The 23,086-nt window shown below is 34.7% G+C and overlaps 1 pseudogene; it reads left to right on the top strand.

Moving 5' to 3' along the window:
* Nucleotides 1-6,507: 6,507 nt before the first annotated feature.
* On the top strand, nt 6,508-18,861 carry LOC121476185 (annotated as a pseudogene).
* The last annotated feature ends 4,225 nt before the right edge of the window (nt 18,862-23,086 follow it).

The following is a 23,086-nucleotide window of genomic DNA, read 5'->3' as shown; positions in this document are numbered from 1 at the left end:
AAAAAAAGGGTTATTCTGCTACTTCCTATATCTAAGATTTTAGCTCTGTGTTAATCACATATATTATCTCATTTTATGATCAAATTAACTATATGCAGTAGTATAGTGGTCATTACTACTTTTATATTACCAAAGAGGTTAACTTTCTCTTCTTATAAATTGTGACAGAGTTAGAATGGGAAGTCAATTCTATATGATTCAAAGACAAGTGTTCTGTGCTACTTGGGCTGCCATTTTAAAAAAGCCTTCATTACTAAGTAACTGACCACTGATGTAAAATTTTCATTAGTTATTCTAAATCGTGGAGGATCACCTCTCTTAGGTTGAAATGTACTTTTAGTTGTGATTGGTTACCTGGTTAATAGGTCTGAAGTTGTATACAGCTTCAAATTATTGGAAAAATTCCAACATAACCCTCACATGCCGCTGTGTAGAAATGAATTATGAATAATTTTGTATAAATCTCCATAGAAAGCTAGCGTAAATTAAATCATTTCAGTGTATGGAGTGTACTTAGGACCTTAAAGTTTTCTCTTTAATATGTGTTATAACAAATTATCCAAGATCTCAGGATTAAAAAATATATACATATATATTAGATTCTCCATTAGACCTAATTGATGAAGCTAATTAAAAGGTACCTTTACCTTCAAATATATTATGTATTACTGTGGTAAATGGATGAGATATGTAATTTTATAAATCCTTGTGCTCACTATTCAAGGTAGTGTATAATCATTCCCATTTTATAGCTGAGAACCTGATACTGAAAAAAGTTATGTACTTTCTCTAAGGGAACATACTAATAAATGGCAGAGACTGTATTGGAATTAAGGTTTTTCAGTTGTAGTTTTTTTTTGAAACTACAGCAAGTTTTGCAATACCTTCCTTTACAAACCAAAATTTGAACTTGGGAAAGATAATCTAAAATGGCCAATTGAAGACATTTCTCCTACATATGTGTGCATGTTGAGGGGGAGAAGGGATGGATTAGATTTCACCTCAGTTACATTAAAGGCCTTTTAAATCTTTCATTTCAAGTTGACCTCACATGGTCAGTCTGCTCATGCTGACTTGTACAATGTGCCTGAAGCCTGATACAGGTCCATAAACAGAAATAAAATGTGCTTCTTAGTTGGATGATCCATTGCCTGGTGTATCTTTCACTAAGACACAAACTCATGTAGAGGGATATAATGGAGTTCTTGGTTTCCTTAAACCAATAATTTTGATAAAGAGCTTTGTAACAGTGCATTGTAAATTTGGTTAATCATGGTTGACAGAGGATGGGTGAAGTAGTTGATGAGGATTAAAGAGTACACGTATTATGATGAGCACTGAGTAATGTGTAGAATTGTTGAATCACTATATTGTACACCTGAAACTAATATAACACTGTATGTGACCAGTACTGGAATTAAAATTTTAAAAAATGTAATTAATTAATTTGGTTAATCAACCACTTAACTACATATACTTTTCAATATCACTCATTTATCTGATGATTATTGCTGATTAAATAACAGCACTGTTATTTAGTTATCCTGGGAGTGAAAAGCAAAGTTACAACAGCTTTCAAGGACTTAAATATTCCTAGATTCTCAGAACCTCGGAGTTGAAGGCAAGATTATGACTTTGGTCAATTCTACAAATTTTACAGATGAGGAAACTGAAGCACACTGTTTCAGAAAAAAATGTGGACTCACAATTCACCTCTGCCTGCATTTCTAGAGAAATACCAAGCTGTATGAAGTATTTTGTTCTCCAAGGCCCTTACTTACCAGGCTGATCCCTCTCCTCTGCTATAATACTCAGCCCAGTTCTCTCTTTTTTGGGAGCTTTCCTTGTCTGCCCCAGGACCTACCTCCACCCACTTCCCCTTAATGCTACAGGTATTATGGAGGGAAGGCACCATTGTAATGCCTTTCAGACTGTTTTTCAGTTCTAATTCCTGACACATATGTATCTGTGTCTTTTGACTATTGTTATCCTAGCTAAATATAGTGTAGTTTGTATACTAATATTAGATAAATTTATAGTCCTATATACCAGCATATCACCAATGAGGCAATAAAAATATGGTAAGGTGTATCAGTTTCCTCTAGGGCTTCCATAACAAAATAACAAAAACTTGGTGTCTTAAAACAACAAAAATTTATGGTTTCAGAGTTCAGGAGGCCAGAAACCTGAAATTAATGTGTTGGCAAGATTCATCCCTTCTGGAGGCTCTGAGAGAGAAACGACCTTGTGCTTTTCTCCTTAAGTGCTGGCAGTTGTCAGCCATCTTTGGTATTTCTTGGCTTTTATGTACATTATCTCAGTATTCGCCATGTATTCCCAAGGCCTTCTCTTTCTCTGTGTCTCTTTGTGTCCTCTCCTCTTCTTATAAGGATACCAGTCATTGGATTTAGGGCTCACCCAGGATGACATCATCTTAATATCCATAGCTAATTGCATTAGCAAAGACCCTATTTCCAAATAAGGTCAAATTCTGTTGTCCTGGGTAGACACAAATTTGGGGGGAATACTATTCAACCCACTATGGAGGGCTAAGTAGTTTTAATAATCCCTTTTATTTTGTTTTGTTTTGCTTTGTTTTTGCTTTGTTTTTTTAATGGACGAGATGAGACTGAAAATCTCTAATTCCATAGAGACTGCTTTCTCTTAAATAATTTATGAATTTGATTTAGCAACTGAAAATCACCAACCTGTTCACTTTGCTTTAGGGATTTGAAAGACAGAGACCCTCTTCTACAAATATTCTACTTTTCTGAAAGGACATAATGGAATTAATTTCTCATGCCTCCACCTGAGTTGATCATGGTTTTCCTTAGATAAAAAAGTTTATAGTTAACCAGGCAGACTAGGAGAAAGACAGGTCTGACTAAAGATGAATCATTTTCTGGAGGTTGTGTATGGCTGTAGGTACCTCTAATGCTTCTAATTCTCTGAAGTTGTAATTATCTCAAGATAGGTACAAGTATTTTTGGAGAATATCATTTTTTCCCCTTTCCTTCAAAGAGAAGCTCTTCGTTTTCCACACATTTTGCTCAGTCATGAAACTTGGTAACAGCCTATAATCTCTCAATAGAGATTATAGAGGAAAGGATTATAGAGGAAAGGTTTATAGAGGAAAGGATTCCTCTATTGTCTTTTTCTCTCTTATAAACAGAAGTATAGGAATTTGATTCAATCTTAACATTCTTTCTATCCTGAAGAAAAAATTCTCAAAATGAAATAAACCAACATATTAAATGCTTTCAAATGTTCATTCTTGGCCCATTTGTTTTCTGTGATGAGATTTCGCCCACCTCTCAGATTACTTTGAATGTTCACTTACATTAGCTTTATCCCTTACCAGCAATGTATTATCATGTCCATTTTACACATGAGGAAAGTGAGACTCAGAAAGTTGTACCATCTGGTCAGAACTGCATAGCTAGTAAGTCGCAGTGCTGGGTTTCCAACAAATTCTTCCGATTCGAGGTCCTAAGCTCCCTCCCGATACCCTGTGTCTGTGTTGAAGTCATCTAATTTAGAAGTTTCATTGAGAAGCCTTGATCCTTCTAAATTTTTATAGTAATACAAAGTTAGGTACAGTAGCAAAGGGATCAGAATTGGTCTTGGGATGTTGTTGCTGCTCTAGTCATGGATTTTAGACTTTTCCTCAACCTTATATAAGGATTGTCGATAACTGATTAAATTACCACCTGCCAAAAATGTTTTGAATGGAGTATTGTGTCCTCAGTGAGAGGCAAGAGGAAGATTTCATGATTTCCTGGGATAAATTGGTTATTGAGAGATTTATATCAGTCCCTTGCACTTGATTAAAAATTTAAGCAAAACATATTCCTTGCATTTTTATAGAGATTTTAATTAAAACAAAACAAACAAAAGCCTCATTTTACTGGCACAACAATCCTGTGAAGTAGATATAATTAAGTACAATTTTCAAAAGAGCAAACTGAGTGCTTCCTTTCCTAGAGATATTTTAATTTGAATTTTTTTAATATTCAGATAAAAATTTCTATGTTCTGTGAATTCCATTTATTATTGTGTACCTGTGGGAAGGATTTTATTAAGGGTAGAAGCCCCGAAAATGATAAGAAATTGTGGCTGTTTACACAACTTCTCTTTTTGTGGCTTCTGGTTATATTGGTAGTAAAAAAAAGGGGGGGAAGGAAGAAAAGAGACAGGAGAAAGGATAAGAGAAAAATGAACCAACATATTTGAATAATTTTTAATATATAGATTTTCAATAATAATTTATAGTAATAATAATAATAATAAACAATTATAATATTGTATGTTAAAGGATGACAATAAAGGGAATATATGGACTAGTGCAAATCCTTAGCTGGGTACTCTACCAAACCTTGGGAAGTGAGGAATCACCTTTCATTTTGCAGATGAGGAAACTGAATCATTGAGAAGAATGCAGAGTTAGTGAGCTTGCCAGCAGCATACAGTATGTAGTATTTGTGTCACTCAACTATGAGTTATATAGCTTTTAGAACTGGGAACCAGGATTTTTACTTATTCTATGTTACTTTTATCTAATACTTAAAATAAATCCTGCTTAGTGTAATAGCTAAAATTTCTAAGAAACCCCACTAGAATGGCCTTATTACTATATGCTTTGTTTTCTAAATTCTACATTGGTTAAATAAATGCAGAAATAGTCATTGGCAAAGCCAGATTTCAATCTTAGGTCTCTTTTCTCTCATAAGTCTCTTATTCTAGCACAGTGATTCTCAACTGGGGATGATCTTTGTCCTGTAGGAAATTTTGGTCATGACTGATGACATGTTTTTAAGATTTTTATGTATTTATTTTAGAGAGAGAATCTTAAGCAGGCTCCATGCCCAGCACAGATCCTGAAGTAGAGCTTGATCTCACAACCCTGAGATCATAACTTGAGATCATGACTTGAGCTGAAATCAAGAATCAATTGCTTAACAGACTGAGCCACCCAAGCACCCCTGGTGACACTTTTTTTTTTTAAGATTTTATTTATTTATTCATGAGAGACACACACACACACAGAGGCAGAGACACAAGCAGAGGGAGAAGCAGGCTTTATGCAGGGAGCCTGACATGGGACTTGATCTTGAGTCTCCAGGATCAAGCCCTGGGCTGAAAGTGGCGCTAAACTGCTGAGCTACTGAGGCTGCCCCCTAGTGACACTTTTTATTGTCTCAACACTGGGTGGTGAGGAAGGAAGGGTGCCAATGATATGTAGTGGACAGAAGCTGAGAATGCCACTAAACAACTGCAATGCAGAAGACAGCCCCCATAACAAGGATTTACCCACCTAAAATATAGTTAATGAAAAGAAAGTAAAAAAATAAAATGAAAAGAAAGTAAAAAAAAAAAAAACATTTGTTATAGTGTGTTTTATGATAACTAGACTATTCTACCAATATTCAAATCAGCTTTTCTGTTGAAAGGTTTAAGAGAAAGCTAGTAATTTTAATAGTACCACAAAGGGCTTCTGTTTCATTATGTGTATTTATTTTAGTTTATTTCCTCCTATAATACATATATTCCAGTTCCTAGCACAGTGCCAGCATGTTAGGTTTTCAATCAATACTTGCAGAATTTTTTTAAAATTGTTGGATAGATAATTACTAATTATTGTTGAGTCTTCTATCTTTCAACCAGTTTATACACATACTCTCTAATCCTAGAAATGTTACTTTAAGGAAGATGTTATCATCTCTACTTTTTAGATTTAGTTCCAGATTCCTAAAAATGGCTACGTTGCATTTGGAATCCCTCCAAAACTTTGGGAACTGCTAAGAGTCCCTGCTGATTGCCTGGAAGCTCATTTGTATATATTAACTATTATAAAAAGAGGTTGCTATACTCACAGAATCTAGAAAGTTGTACAGCATTGGTAATTTTTTTGCTAAAACATATGAGTTTATCATAATATACATATTTCTAACTTTTGAAATTTACATTACATTGGATTTTTATCACATGTACTCTCATTTAGAGTGTCTACATTGTGACTTGGGACTACAGTGTACCCAAATGAGGATTGCTAAAAAAACAGACAAAGACTGCTACAGTATCTGACACTTCTTTTTGGCATACCTTTCTCATGTGCCAGATTTTTATTTATTTAATCTTTTGTGTTTTCTTCGTTTATTTGGAATGCAAAACATGAATACAATAGGATAGTTTAACTTTAGGTTCTTACAGAAATGCCTCTGGTAATTGGGTAAAAATGTTTGTTTGTGTGCACACATGCACATGCACACATGCCCAAGAAGCATTTATCTGAGCAAATTTTGGTATGTTTTAAATACATTAGAGGAAGGGGCACCTGGCTGGATCAATCAGAGGAGTGTGTGACACTGGATCTTGGAATAGTGAATTTGAGTCTCACACTGGGTATTGAGATTACTTAAAAATAAAATATTTTTTAAAAATTAGGGGAAGATTTTATTCCTCATTTTATGATGTAGTTCTTATTTATGAGAAGGGTGAGAGCTAAGTATGGCTATTGACCTGTATGAAATGCCAGCTCTGTACCAAGATTTGTGCTGGATATTTGGTATGTATCTATTTTCATCAGTTTAACAAACATGTTTGAAATATTTCACTGAGCTTTAAACATGAAGGTAAGAATTGTGACTAGGCAATAAACATATTAAAATATGCTCAACTTCACTAGAAATAAGATGAATCATTATTATGACAATGAGATTACATATCTCACCCACCAGAGTTAGAGAAATTAAAATATCTGACGGTTGGCTGGACTGTAGAGCAATTGAATCTGGTGGCAAAATGTAAATAGCATTACCATTTTGGAAAACTGACATTAACTGGGGAAGTAAAAAATATGGATGCTTGCATGGACCATTTTTATGGGTGTTTCATTAATCAAGGATTATGATTAATTTAATATGAACACAATGTCCATCTGACTAGACTGAGGGCAGTAGGCTCTATATACTTTTATTTTTGGTTTCCCAGCAATAGCCATCCTAAGAGTTTATCCTAGAGACACTCTCATACATATAGGAGACATAGAAAAAAAAATGTTCATAGAAACATTGTTTGTAATAGCAAAACAAAACAAAACTGGGGGAAAAGACCCAAATAGCTATTGTCATAAAAAGTTTAAATTATCTTATTATAATTATATAAGAGAATATTGCACAGTAATGAAAATCACTGAACTATACTTAAATATATTCAGAGGGATGAATCACAAACATAAAGTTGGGTGAAAAAAAAGCAATTTGTAGAAAAAATGCATCCAGTATGATACATGTACATGAATTTCAAAAGCATGAATAATTAAATAATATCTTATTTAGGGATACACATCACATTGTATATAGGAAAACTATAAAATGCAGTAAGGGAATGGCTACTCTAAAAGTTTAGGAGTTTAATTTTTTCTGAGATTGAGTGGAGAGAAGGGAATGGGTCTTAAGAAAGAGACAACCAGGGGTCTCCTGTGGTATTGTGACATTTTGTTTCTAAATATGGGTATACATGGAATTATTTTGTTATTGTTCTTTCTCTTTTCAAAAGTAGTTTATATATTATTCTGAATTAATTAAATGTTAAACACAAGGGGCGTCTGGGTGGCTCAGTCGGTTATGTGTCTGCCTTCAGCTCAGGTCATGAACCCAGGATCCTACAACCGAGCCCTGTGTTGGGCTCCTTGCTCACTGGAGAGCCTGCTTCTCCCTTTCCCTCTGCCTGCTGCTCCCCTTGCTTGTGCTCTTTCTCTTTCTCTCACTCTCTGCCAAATAAATAAAATATTTAAAAAATAAATAAATGTTAAACACAAATTTCTTTCACTGAGTTAAATCTTAGCAGTGTTAAATAACCTATCTAGGTTTACATAGAGAAGACCCCATTGATGACTGTGATCCATAACCCATGTTCCTCCATTTCATTGTTGACTTTTGCTCAAGGATAAATCCTCCTAGGATAGAGCCCAGAAAGAAATTGCCTCTTCTGATGATCCGCTTACTTTCTTTTGCCAGGAAAGGCTGTGAACCCGACAAATGTCTTCCTTTGTTAACTTGGCTGCCAGAAAATTCATTTTAAAAGTAAATATACAACTACAGTAATTAACTGAGTATAAATACTTAGTCTATATATTGTCTTCTTATAATTATTTCTGATTTCTTACCGTTAAAATTGCTTTATTACAACATATTTCATATGTAATCTAATATTATAAATAATCTAATTTTTTTCTTATGAATAGTGAATTAGAATTTTTATGTAAGAAAATAAATAATTTAGGACTATTTCATTCTCTTTAAAGATCTAAATTATTACCTTTAAGTCTGAATCCATAATTCTTTTATTTTTTCCCCCTCAACCTCCCCAGGCCTTTGAGTTTAACATGTTTCTAAAACCAGTAAGTTCTCATAGCAAAGGAAACATCAACTTGTGGAATTGGGAGAGACAACCTATGAATTGGAGAAAATATTTGCAAATCACATATACAATAAGGGATTAATAACCAAAATAGATAAGGAAGTCAAACAACCCAATACCAAAAAAACAAATAATCTGATTAAAAATTGGATAAAGGACCTGATTAGATATTTCTCCAAAGAAAACATACAAATGATCAACAGGTATATGAAATATGCTCAACATAACTAATCATGAGAAAAATGCAAATTGAAACTGCAATGGGATATTACTTCATATTTGTTACCATGGCTATTATAAAAAAGGATAACAAGTGTTAGTGAGGATGCAGAGAAAAGAGAACGCTTGTATACTGTTGGTGGGAATGTAAATTGATACAACTATTATGGACAACAGTATGAAGATTTCTCAAAAAATTAAAAATAGAGCTACTATTAAAAATAAAATTCCCACTACTAGGAATATATTTAAAGGAAATGAAATCAGTGTCTCAAGGAGATATTTGCACCCCCATGTTCATCATACCATTATTCATAGTAGCCAAGATAGGGAAACAACTTAAGTATCTGTTGATAGATGAAGAGATTTCAAAAATGTGGTATATATATTGTATATTATTCAGCCTTAAAAAGAAGGAGATCCTGATATTCACTATAGTATGGATAAAGGTAAAGGACATTTTGCTAAGTGAAATAAGCCAGAGGCAGAAAGACAAATACCAAATGATCTCACTTACATATGGAACCTAAAACAATCTATTTCATAAAAGCAAAGAACAGAATGAGAGTTGTCAGAGATCAGAGAAAATGGGGAGATGTTAGCCAAAGGGTAAAGTTTTCAGTTACTCAGGATGAATAAGTTCTGGAGATCTCGTTTACAACATGGTGACTGTAGTTACAATACTGTAGTGTATTTGGACATTTATGAAAGGCTAGATTTTAAGTGTTCTCACAACACACAGAAAAAGGTACTATGTGAGGTGATAGATACATTAATTAGGTTAATTGTGTTTATTTTACTATGGATACACATATCAAAATATCATATACCTTAAATTTGTACAATTTTTATTTGTCAACTCTGATTCAATAAAGCTGGGAAAAATAGCTACTAAGAGGAAAAAAAAAAAAAAAAACTACTGAGTTTTCAGCTTAGGATACAGCAGGTGTATAGAGTTGTCCTGAGGAAATGTACATTCCCCAGGTGCAATTAAACTTTTGGAGAGTATGCTAAGTTAGTAAACACAAGAAAGCTTCTCCAGAATTAATCACCTTTTGAAAAATATGTTGATTTGTAAAAGGCCCTACATAAATAAGTGATTATCATTCTAGGTATGGAAAAGATGGTAAAAGGCCAGGAGTGGAAGATAGTTGGCTCTTAGTTATTTAGGGGAAGCCCTTGGCTCTATTTCACCACAGCTTTTTAGAAGGCAACTGAGGCTAATTTGATGGGGCATGCTCTGTGTAATTGAGTATTCAGTCTTTCCCATAATTTTAATAATTTTTTTTCTAGGATGAGGATTGGTAACTCCAGTAATTTATCTGACCAGTAAAACTCAGTGTCATCAGAAAACTGGGCATTACTAGTTTAAGCATTGTAAACCAAATTTATTTAACTTTCAAGGTCATTCTACATTTCTTTTACAAAGAAAAGAGCAGGTAATGAAGAATCAAAATGACATGGTTTGAGTCTGATCTCCGCCACTTCATAGATGCTTGGAATCTTACTTCACCAAACTTAACCCCTCTCAGCCTTTTTTAACAAATGACTGAGACGGGAATGAAAACATAGATTTTGCATGACTATTATGAAGATTATATGACTCATTGTGTGTAAGAGCACACCACAGTATCTGTCATACAGTTCTGTTTCGGTAAATGTTAGCTCCCTTAGCTACAGTGTGAAATAAACATGAATTAGTAAATTAATGTATAATCTCTACACTCAGACATTGATTAGGTGATTGATTATTAACTGATTTCCTTTATGCATTCATTTTTGATTGATTCATTTAGTCATGTAACAACCGTTTGCTGGTCATCTCCTATATGGGTAACAAACCAACTTTTTGGGGAAATACCGTCTCATGAAATGTTATATACATCATCTGGAAGGATGTATGAGAAATTAAATCACTCCTCAGATGACAGCAATGCTTTCTATAAGCACTCCCAGAGGTGAAAATTTGTATATATTAACAACAGTAGGGGAAAAATAAGATACATTAGCATTTATACATAGTTCTACAGGCAGAACAAGTTAGGGCAAAGAATGGGGAAGCAGACTCAAGAATTCTGTATTCTCTCCATGTTAGACCACAAATCAGTCCCTAGGATTATATCTTTTCACTTATTCTGGTCATTCAATCATTTGTCCATTTTTTAATCTTCCTGTTCTTACTTTCATCTATCTCTCCTCTACCAACTCATCAATTCATCCATCAAATACTTATTAAACCCCTCTTAAGTTTGAAGCACTAAGAATCTAATAATATCCTATATATTCCATTTATGATAATAGGTCCATTTTCTCAAGGACTTCACTACCTACTTGGAGAATGAGCATGACATAGATAATTAACGAACTTTGGGTTAGTTTGCTTTAGTAACATTTCATATAGGTTGGTGGCTATGAACTCAGGGCTGAAGACCTAGACTAAATTCTAGTTTCTCTACATAGTGAACTTAAGCACGTTAACTAACATTTCTTAGCCACTGTTTATTTAGTCATAAACTTGTGATTGTAATAGTGCATATTTTGTTTCTTATTTATACAGATGAAATGAGATAATATCTGAGAAGCTTTATTCAGTATTGGAAATGTCATCATGTCATCATGATGTTAGATGATGTAAGGAACTAACTTGATTTTGGTGTGGAGATGTTCAGAGACATTCTCCAGAATGGGCCTATAGGACATTGCCTTAGGTAGTCAAGATTTTCCAAGCAGCAAACAAGGAACAGGAGGAAATGGTTTGCAGGCAAGTAGACTAGGATTGGCAAAGGTATTATGGGGATTAGAGGCTTGGGTGTGAGAATCTGTTACCAATTTGTCCCTTCACTTTTCAAAACCATTTATGGAGCAGTTAGTGAAGAAAGCAATGATCTGAAATAAAAGAAAGCACAGTTCAAGGAGCAAGAGCTTAGAAATAGTTACTTAGAATTCTCTGGCTGAGTCCAGGGTGTCTTTCGGAGCTTCACAGGTTTAAAAGCTAACTTACATAAATAAATGGCTATAATTATTAAAAGGGGAATTAGCTTTGTTTCAAGCAATGAGTTCTCTGATTTGCTAAATGGAAAAAGAAAATATTAGATCTCATTAGAAGTTTTAGTAGGTTTAAATTCTTTTAATTTTATACCCAAGCATGTCTGTATATTTTTTCCCCAAATATCTGATTAAACATTAGGTTTCTGATATTTAGGGCACTGGGGGAAAAAAGGAAAAAGAAAAAAATAAAAAGTAAGCTCTTCTCTGTGGGATATAGTTGATGAAATATATTGTATACAGGCAAGCAGAATATATCATTTGCTATTAGAATAAGCTCATTTGATGGATCATAAAATATATTTAAAATGTGCTTAAGAAAGAAGAATGACATCAAACACTTGTAAGTTCCTTGAGAGCAAATGTCTAATCCTGAATATTTACCACCAAATCTCTACCATAAGGCAATGAAGTCTATAAATACTCACTGAGTGCTTAACCGTTCTGTTAAATTAAGATTTTAGAGCGTGGAAATATATTTTGATTTTTATAGTGCCTGTAGTTGTAATAGAAATTTATGAAGTTATATTTTATAATTATAAAGTTCCTTACTTTCAAGGATATTAACAATGGTTCATGGTCACAGAACCCAATATGAAGAATTCAAGTTAACCCTATATGATATCAAACTTACTAGTTTTTTTTTTTTATTCCTTGCAGATTTACTTATATATTTTCATTTAGCAAATACTTGCATTACTACTATGCATTAGGCAACACATGAGGCACAAATACAAAAAATGTACAAATGAAGGTTTGGGGCCAAATTACTCAACAAAGATAAAACAGGAATATTACCAAGTGTAAAGTGGTAAGTGCTATAAGGAGTTCAGATAAAATACTAAAAATTATAAAATTCATTTTATCATGATAAAACTGTATTACCAAGTGTAAAGTGGTAAGTGCTATAAGGAGTTCAGATAAAATACTAAAAATTATAAAATTCATTTTATCATGATAAAAAAATGCAGTTCATTTATTTCTTGAACAGAGGTATTCACTTTTTCAGAACTCATAGGCCCTCAACTTTAAGATGAAAATAAGATCTAAAGGAATGAAGTCATGCAAGCTAATTAGTTTCCTGTCATCAGGAGTCAAATTGGTTAGCTCATTTAACCCTGAGAACCTTCCATGTGCTGTCTTTCAAATCACTTTACATAAATGGACACAACCGATTGATGAAGCAGATATCTGATGATTCCCATTTATAGATCAAGACACTGAGGCATAGGGAAGTTCACAATCTGTTGATAATCTCTCTCTCAGAGAGTAAAAGGTAAAGCCAGGATTTGAACCTAGCTAGCTAGACAGGTTCCAGACCAACATTCTTACTTGTTATGACACATGGACTATCACTGAAAAAGCTACATTTCTCATCCTGACAATGTCAATTCAATGTGGAAATGCCATCCTAGGTACAAGTACAGTTTCCATAAAAACTCAAAGAAGGAAAACCTGATCTAGAATGTATGAGGTCACAGGAGAGACGGTAAAATCACACCTAAGTTAGCCTCCATGGATAAGTAGGAGTTAAAGAAGAGAAGAAAGAAAAATGCATGCCTAAAGTGAGGCAGTTGCATAAATAGCTAGTACTATCAAAGAAATCTTTAGGAAGCAACAAATATAGCACATGCACCCACTCAAATCTTAAAAGTTGTATTCTTTAAAACCTCCACAGTTGGAGGATTTGAAGCTGGGCAAAACTAGAATGAAGAGAGACTATTATGATACGTGAATATGCAGAGGTCCTTGTGGATAATTTTTCTGTGTCTGTCAAAGTAAATGAATAACAACAGCATACCAAACAAAGACTGTAGTAATAATGTGTTTAAGTGGGATCCCTGGGTGGCGCAGCGGTTTAGCGCCTGCCTTTGGCCCAGGGCGCGATCCTGGAGACCCGGGATCGAATCCCATGTCGGGCTCTCGGTGCATGGAGCCTGCTTCTCCCTCTGCCTGTGTCTCTGCCTCTCTCTCTCTCTCTCTGTGACTATCATAAATAAATAAAAATTAAAAAAAAAAAAAAAGTTTCTCCTTAAAAAAAAAAAATAATAATAATGTGTTTAAGTAATAATAATAAATGAATAATTGACACTCATTTACTTGTTACTTGCTAGAAAAAAATTCAGGATTTCTCTTGTTCACTCTTTCTCCCAACTCAGTTCTCTCCAGCCTAGGGAATTCAGGAATGTTGTTCAAAACTCTAGGTTTAATTTTCCTTTGCTTTCTTTAAGACTTCATTGAAAAACTCTCCTCATACTCTGTCTAAATTTTGCCTCATATCCCTATTTCCAATCTTTTATTTTAATTCTCTCTTCAAATTATCTACCAAAATAAGAATGATTTAGTTGCCTTATCCTGGAATAAAAATACTTGGTTACTAAATACTGCTGTTTAGAAGACAATACACCAGAATGCCTGGGAAGCGTGGTAGGTTGAGTGCCTGAATCTTGGTTTTGGCTCAGATCTTAATCTCACAGTTGTGGGATGGAGACCCTGTCAGTTTCCCTGTTCAATGTGGAGTCTGCCTTAGATTCTTTCTCCTTCTCATGCTCTCACTCTCAAATAAATAAATAAATAAATAAATAAATAAATAAATAAAATATTTTTAAAAAAGAAGACAATGCTTATGTTCCCAGTACAAATAAGGAAACTATTAAATGGATAGAAAATAATAATGCAGATTGGAGTTGCAAAATCATGCTAAGTGAAGGTTTAGAAAACCATGCTAGAAAACAGATATAGATCGTAAACTTCTAGCTTTACTACTTACCAGTTACAATTTTGGTAAAACCATCCTCTCTGAACTTCAGTTCTCATCCATAAAATGTAGATAATAATAGTACTTCTCACACAAGATTGTGTTAAGTTTTAAAGTTATAAGTCACATAAAGGACTTAGTCCAGTGCCCGGCACATTAAAAGTGGTTGCAAAACGTTAGTCTGGATAGTTGGAGAAAAGCCAAGAAGATGATGACAGATCTTATATAACGTGCTAAGAATTTTTAATTTATCCTGTGAGCTGTGTGACTCCAGCTACAGTATTGAAGAAGTTGAGTGATAGGGTCAGATATTTATTTAAAATGGTTGGGTCTTCCATTGAGTTGAAGATGGGTTGGAAAGCAAAAGTAGAAGGAAAAATTTGGGCCCAGCAGTATATTTAGTGAGTTTGTTCAGGTTGGTTATACAATTCATCACATATTGCAAAGACAATATTGGATGTTCAAAAATGTCAGGTGCCTATCTTAAAGGATCTCTTTTAGCAGTTACTCTAGGGGAGAAAAGAAGTCTTTAGTAATTCCATGGTTTCCCTCAGGACCATTAGTATGATAAAGTCTTTTACTTATAAATGTACCAGGTGTCGTTTTTAACTGAAGTGAATATAAAACTCAGCCTGTCACTGAAGGTCAAGCTATTACTCCTTTAGGCCTCTTAGACATTCTGCCCGGAATTTATATCCTTTCCCCATCCATGCTTTCCAATCTAGGGTTGCCACCAATATTTTAATATTGAGATATGAATCCAAAAGAGTTATATATTGATGCCATTTCCTCCATATTAACCAATATGCTTAGGGCACAGCCTTCATCACAAATCCTTAAGGTAAAAATTCAATGAAATGCATGTCTGTTTTGCTCTTCAGAGGACATAGAACTGTAGGTCACCATCCCCATGGATAGCTGAAAGACGATAAGGGATCGTCCTTCCATTGCAGTGCCTTTTGAAGTTAATAGACAAGTTGCCTTTTAATTCTGCCTTTTACAGTGGATGTGGGTCTTTATCTTGATTATTAACCATCTTTCACTTTGTAGTACCTATCTAAGAATTTTAAATACATTAGTCAGGCTTTGATTATATCTCACGGGCTTTATAATGCCAACAGAAGGCATTTATGTCCTGCGTATAACTTTTTTCAATAAGACTATTTGATAGAGTAAAAAGAAAATAGAAATAGAAATATAATATTCAACCCGTTATACAGGGTGAACTCCTCTTAATGGGAGTTTTGTCAAGCTTAAGGAATGTTTCTAAAGTTATCTTGGTAAGTGTTGGAGCTAATAAAGGAACTATTGTATTGCAATTTAAGTTTTATCTTTTTATTCATTTTTTAGGTCTAAATAATCTAAAAACAAAAAACAACAAAACAAAACAAAACAAAACAAAACAAAACAAAACAAAAAAACAACTAATCTCCCCATACTCAGTCGTAACTGTTTAGAAGAGACCGTTTTAACTCTATTAATTTCTCTGGTTATTTCTTGTGGCCATTAATTCCATATGACTAAATAAAATAATTATACTGCTAAGTCAAGTTATATATTTTAGAGATTATTTAGTGACCTGTGCTGTGAGAGACGAGGACTTACTACACTTATACTTCCCCCCCACCTCTCCAAATTAAGGAAGTTCCCTTGTGGAACAAGATGGCACAGGTCTTTTTACTGGATCTCTTATCCCTACTTTGCCACTTTCCCTTTTTTATTCTTAATCAAGTCATTAATTTCTCTGATCTTCACTTTTCTCTCAATAAAATGAGATAACACTACATTAAGTTATATTTTCCAGTCTTCTAGCTCTCTGAAACCAAAGGTTTTTTACGAAGCACTGTATCATGTATAATCTTCCCAAACTGAACTCCTCATTTCTAGCCTGATCCACAAAAGATTAGCCATTGTCTGGTATTCCAAAATACCTTTATCTTCTTTTACTCCACCTGGATTCACCTCTAGCAATGTTTGCATCTGCTACATAGAAAACAAACCAGAGAGACTGTTTAGTACCCTCCCTCAATACTTTGGATTCCACACCCTCATTCTTGATGGGCATGACATTGATTCTATGGAATGCTCATAATGTCTGATAGTGTTTCTTTTGTGGGATTAAACTAAATAATGCCAGTGAAAGTGCTTTTTTAAACTGAGAAGTTCTCCACCATAGGCAGGCAATGATGGAGCCATTCATCGTTATCATTATTATTTGTCCTGGATTTCTCCAGATCTGTCTTAAAATTACAAGCATACACTCCAGCATAGGAACCAATCTTAATACTTTCCTATGGACCAGGACATGGATTCTAAATAGTACATCGAATCAATTTCATGTCAACTTCAAATTTTCTACCCCCTGTTAAAATTCTGTTTTATATTTTTTTCTGCCTCCTTTGAAGACTCAGTAGCATAATGTGACTCTAACTTCTTCTATCATTATGAGAAAAGACAGATGATTTGATAACATCTTCAATAAGTCAATATTGGCTGTAGTATATCATCCAATCTTACCCTTGGAAATGGGGTGATTTCCTGGGGGAAGAATACATGAGGATTTGTCCGGTTTGCTTTTAAATGATTCAAAGGCTTATTCTGAATAAATCTCTCTGGAGAAAATTCCAGTTTGAAATCCCACTACCAATGGCTGGATTTGCTGTTATTTGTCTAAGAAATATCCACTTACAAATAATAGATGCAATACCACAGAATTTTGAAGAATGACTAGGGAATTTCTGTTGTTATCGCTCAGTTTTTATAATCCTCAAATCTCTGGTTTTCTGTCTGTCATATTCTCAGTGGCTGGGTCAGTCACTGCTACTTACAAATGGCCTAAGCTCTTGGTAAAGCCCTGGGGTGCCTGCACTACTTTTGAGCTACCATTAGCTTTCTTCTACAAAAGCATATGCTGCTTAAGTCCCCACAAACATTCGACCATGACCAAAACCTCAGAGAGATGGTACAACTTTCCTTCCATGAAATACATTTTATGAGTGCTAACTATCTTCCCAAATATTCTACTAAAGAATACTACTCTGCTCTCTTCCACAGTTTCCATGTAGAAGTATACATTTTTGCCTTGTAACTATGAAAATAATTATTACCAGTATCATTTTTGTGAATAGCATATTTGCCATGCACTGTTACATGATTTATGAACATTATCTCTATTTTCATAGTAATTATTATCTGCATCTACAGATGAAAAAAACGAGACTTACAGAGGTAAAATAACTCACCCTAGGTCTCAAAGTTAGTAAGTGGGAAACGGGTCTTTGAAAGTGGGTCTCTCTGGCCTTTTCTTCATTATATCACACAGATACTAGAAATCTCATTTTTATTTCACTATGCTTAAGGAAGAACTGTCACAAGATAGGGGACTTTTGGTGCCATTTGAGAGGAAGTATGTTTTACAAAGAATTTGAAAAAAAAGATAAATATTGCAATTATCCATCCTTTGTCAGCATATGTGATTGTCTTTGGAGTTGACATGTAAAATTGAATTAGTCATGACTTTTCCCCTTAAGAAGTTCATAGTCTAGTTGAGGACGGCAGGATCACATATTCTCACTAAACTATTTGTGTTAGTCAACAGAAACTAACTGCTATTACAAATTACTCTTCCAACCCCAAGACCGAATGAAATAAAAATTTATGCGTCAAATCAATGTAGTTGTTGGATGGGGTAAAAGGCTCTAATCAGGCCTTTAAGTGCCCAGCCCTCTTCCATCTTGTGACTTCACTCTTATGTAGATCCCTAGACTCATCTCCATTCACCCACTGACTGAAGAGTAAGACCTGAAGAATAAGATTTTGTTTAAGGAGTTTATCTATGTTAAGACAGGACTAGAAGTGGTCAATATCACTTCTGTTCATATTACATTGGCCAGAATGTCCTCACATTATTATATCTAGATGCAAGGGTAGCCGAGAAATACAATCTAGCTATGTGGACAGGAAGAAGAGGATATGAATATTGGTGAGCATCAGTAATCTCTATCGCATCCTTCAATAGTCTATAAGAATAGTCTGTAATAAGGGCAATTAAAAATGAGTGTTAGGCTTTCTGTGCTGATGGTGCTCTCACAAACATAGTGAACATTCATAAAACCTGCCAGACTTTCTGCAGGAAGTGTGGTAAGCCCTAACCCCACAAAGTGATGCAGTACAAGAAAGGCAAAGATTCTCTTTTTTCCCAGGGAAGTGGCATTATGACAGGAAGCAGACTGGCTGTGGTGGGCTGACTAAGTCAATTTTCCTGAAAAAGACTAAAACTATAAGGAAGATTGTGAGGAGGCTTGAATGTGTTGTGAACAACTACAGATCTGAGAGAAAATGGCTTGGCTATTAAGAGATGCTAGCATTGTGAACTGGGAGGGGATAAGAAGAGAAAGGGCCAAGCTATCCAGTTCTAAGGTTCATATTTTGTTATAAGATGAAGACAACAAAATCTTGAGGTTATGTTCAGTTCATTTGGCTTCACTTGGTCTTTTAAGAGCGAAATAAACTAGTACCATCAATAAAATTCCCCTTGTGGGGCAATTTTTGCTTAAAAAAATAAAAATGAATATTAGTTGACTAACAGTAGAGGACATAAAGGTAACTTGCCAGGGGGAGGGGGAGCATTCACTCATTTATTGAATGGGTAATTTTGTAGGTACCAGGATTGTATGACTGAAAAAGATAGGGTCCACTGTTCTGGGATTGGCATTCTGGCAGAAGGGGATACTACATAAACAAGCAAGAAAATAGGAGTTGGAGATGAAGGAAGTAAAACAGAGTAATGTGATAGAATGTCTGAAGGGCTACTTTTGCCTGGATGGTTTGGGAGAAATACATGCAAGATGGAGGTGAAGAGTAGATAAGGGCAGATTCAGAGCAATCAGTTGTGACAGTAATACAGTATATGGGACTTAGAGAGGGGTGAGAGGACATGTGACTACATAGGTAGGTTAGGACTAGATCTTAAAGATGTGGTTAAAGTTTACTTTTTATGTTTTTGTTTTAATTTATCCTCTAGTCAACAGGAATCCATTACTCTAGGGAGAAACATAAGCAGAGTTTCAACAACATTGATAGTTTTAAAGCAGTTGGATTGGAGGAGTTAAGATTAGGAGGAAGGCCAAGCTAATAAATAAGAAGTGCTGAAATGCTGAGCTGAGGACGAAGCAATGTGGGTTCTGAAAGAGGGGGTGATTACAGAGATATTTCTGGGATAAAATAGGCAAAACTTATTGACCAACAATCTGAGTGATAAAGAAGACTGAGAAATCAATACCTTTTAGATTTCTAGTTTGAGCAATACTTCTCTTATTAACTAGATAAGCAAAGGGTTGGAGGGAACTGGTGGGGATGCAGTAGAGGAAATGTGTTTACCTTTTACTCTTATCATGTCCTTATCTATTTTACATAGGGGTTAAAAATTCTTGAGAGCATTGAAACTAAAAATCCATGTCCAATTTTTATTTAGGTTTTCTGTCTAGTAACTTCTAGTACTTTTGTCATTCTATTGTGTTCTGGAGGAAAAGATGGGACAAAAGTAATTGTACAGTATTTACTGTGTGTTTTGTATACTTTGCATACAATCTCTCATTTTATTGTCATAATAAACCTGTTAAGTTGGTGATAGGTCCTTTTTTTAAAAAAAATGGGGAAACTGGGATCCCTGGGTGGCTCAGCGGTTTAGCGCCTGCCTTTGGCCCAGGGCACGATCCTGGAGTCCCGGGATCGAGTCCCACGTCGGGCTCCCGGCATGGAGCCTGCTTCTCCCTCCTCCTGTGTCTCTGCCTCTCTCTCTCTCTCTCTCTCTCTCTCTCTCTCTCTCTCTCTGTCTATCATGGACAAATAAATAAATAAACCTTAAAAAAAAAAAGAAATGGGGAAACTGAGGGGTGCCTGGGTGGCTCAGTCAGTTAAATGTTCAACTCTTGGTTTTGGCTAAGGTCATGATCTCAGAGTTGTGAGACAGAGCCTGGTGTTGGACTCTGGAACCCTGCTTAAGATTCTCTCTCCCTCTACTTCTGCCTCTCTCTTCCTAAAAAAAAAAAAAAAAAAAAAAAAAAAAAAAATATATATATATATATATATATATATATATATATATATATATATGAAAAACAGTGGGCTTCTATTTTAGATAAAGTTCTGTGATGTTAGTTTTATATACCAACTCAAGTTGGTCATGGGATGCCCAGATATTGAGTTAAATCTGGATGTGTCTATGAGTGTATTTTTGAGTGAGAATTTGAATTGTTAGGCTGAATAAAGGAGAGTGCCTTCCACCATGTGGGTGGGCCTCATCCAATCCATTGGAGGCTTCAATAAAACAAAAATGGTGGAGTAAAGGAGAATCCACTCTTTCTGCTGGCCTTCAAGGTGAAATATCAGTTTTCTCTTGCTTCTAGTCTCAGATTTAAGCTGGAATTTACATCATCAGCTCTTCTGCTTCTCAGACCTTCAGACTCAGTCTGGAACTATAGTTAGCTCTCCTGGGTCTTAGCTTTCTCACTGAAGACCTTGGAACTTTGCAGTCTCTACAAGTGCATGAATCAATTCTTATAATAAATCAGATCCTCTCTCCATATATGTATATAAATATATATATGGATGTATATCTTCATATATATAATATACACATTATCACACACATATGTGCATATATACATATGTATATAATTCCATTATACACACACATACACATAGACATTAACAGACAGGGAGAGAGAGATCGGTTTTGTTTCTTTGGAGAACTCTAATATAGGTGGTGAAGGAAGAAACTAGAATGAAATGCAAGAGTAAGCCCCATGAAAATTAAGGGAGAAATATTCCAAGCAGGTAGAACAGCAATTATGATGGCCCTGAGGTGGGAAGAACAGCAGGGATGCCACTGTAGCTGGAGTGGATTTAACAACAGGAAGAACTATTAGAGTAGCACTTTGTGGCCATTCTTGTAGAATGTTATTGCCATAATAAGGATAATAATTTTATTTTATTCTAGGTGGAATTGGCAGCCACTAGAAAGTCTTTGGTAGCTTATTCTCAAGTCGTTGAGGAAAAGACTCATAATAACGGGTATATAACACACACACACACCACATACATACACACACACACATGCACACACAGAGGGAGAGAGAATAAAAAGGAAGAGAAGGGAAGGAAAGAGAAGAGAAAACAGGATAAAGTCAATAAAATGTTAACAGTTGAAACTGGTTTTACGTTAGGGGACTGCGTATTGTACCTACAACTTTTCTGTGTCCTGTACTTACAACTTTTTTGTATTTTTGCATTATTTTGAAACAAAATAACAAAATATTTTTTTAAATTGTGGCTCATTTGGACACTCCTATCTTTAAAGTCAGAAAGAATTGACTTCAATTCCCACTTACAGATGGGTAACTACACAAGTTACTTAATTTCTTAGCATCTCCATTTTTTCTTAATCTTCTAATAGCCACATACTTCGATCATTTTTTGTGAGAATTCAATGTAATATATAGAGAGACTACCTGGGCCCATAGTAGACATTCAGTGAACAATGGCTATTATTACAATGGAAAATAGTGTGTGCATATTACCAGAGGAATTTGCATTTTTTTCCCCAGATAATGATATCCATGGATAGCAACTAAAATATGAAGCATGACTTTTTTGGGTGTAATTTCAAGGATCTGAGTAGTGACATAGGGAGAATTTGGGGATTTGACCACGAATCTGTTAAGTATTGTCTATGTTACAGAAATAGTGCTTGGGATCAGAGATTCAGAGACAAAGAAAACACTTTTAATCCAAAAAGATTTTCCAGTCTAGTGAATAAGAGAGATAAGAAACAAGTTAATTGTTCTAGTGTGAAATAAGGTATGACAGAGGTAAACACAAGGTGCTATGAGAGCAAAATCAGTACCCACCTAACTTATTTGCTGATAATGGTGACAGTATAGATAAATAATATGAATTTACCAAGAAAACAAACATTTGCAAAGCATTTTATAACCCAAAGTTTTGTCTTGTTAATTCTGACATTAAAATTTATTTTTCCCATGTCCACTAAATGTGAATTATTTTATGTATTTATTTAGTTTTGCTTTCTCTAGTTGGTTTTTTTTTTTTCTTATCTTCTTATAGGTACAAAGAATTCTCTTGTCATCTTAACTGCCAATTAAGATGGAGATCATTGTTTCAGAAGTGCTTAAAATATCTGTTTTCCAAACTAAATTTCTATTCCTTCTCTTTTTCTGAACATGACTTAAAATGCTTCCTTGTCCAGTGTGGTTTGTTTTCTCCTTTGCTAATTGTTTATTTCCACCATCCAGCCATTCAAATATCCAGTCACCTGTCTGTTTGTGTTGTCTTATTCCAAGAAGTTTTGATAGATCTTGCTTTATGTGAGATACTTGGCTTTCAGATCTTAAAAGACATGAGTAGAAAGAGTTGCTGATTTTAATTTTAGAAAATGGGTCATGTCTTATATGTCTTCCATAAGTGTCATCTGCAGAGATTTTGTAATCACTCTAACAAGACTGCCAGTGCTCTAGACCTTTCTGGACTCCACTCTCAAAACTGCCATGAATATTTCTTTAGCCTCTACCGACAACAAGAACCAGAGAATCGGTTTGTTGTTTTTGGAATTTTACTCTGTTT

Source organism: Vulpes lagopus, chromosome 15, assembly GCF_018345385.1.
Source record: "Vulpes lagopus strain Blue_001 chromosome 15, ASM1834538v1, whole genome shotgun sequence".
Lineage (NCBI taxonomy): Eukaryota > Metazoa > Chordata > Mammalia > Carnivora > Canidae > Vulpes > Vulpes lagopus.
This window is presented reverse-complemented; position numbering and strand designations above follow the sequence as displayed.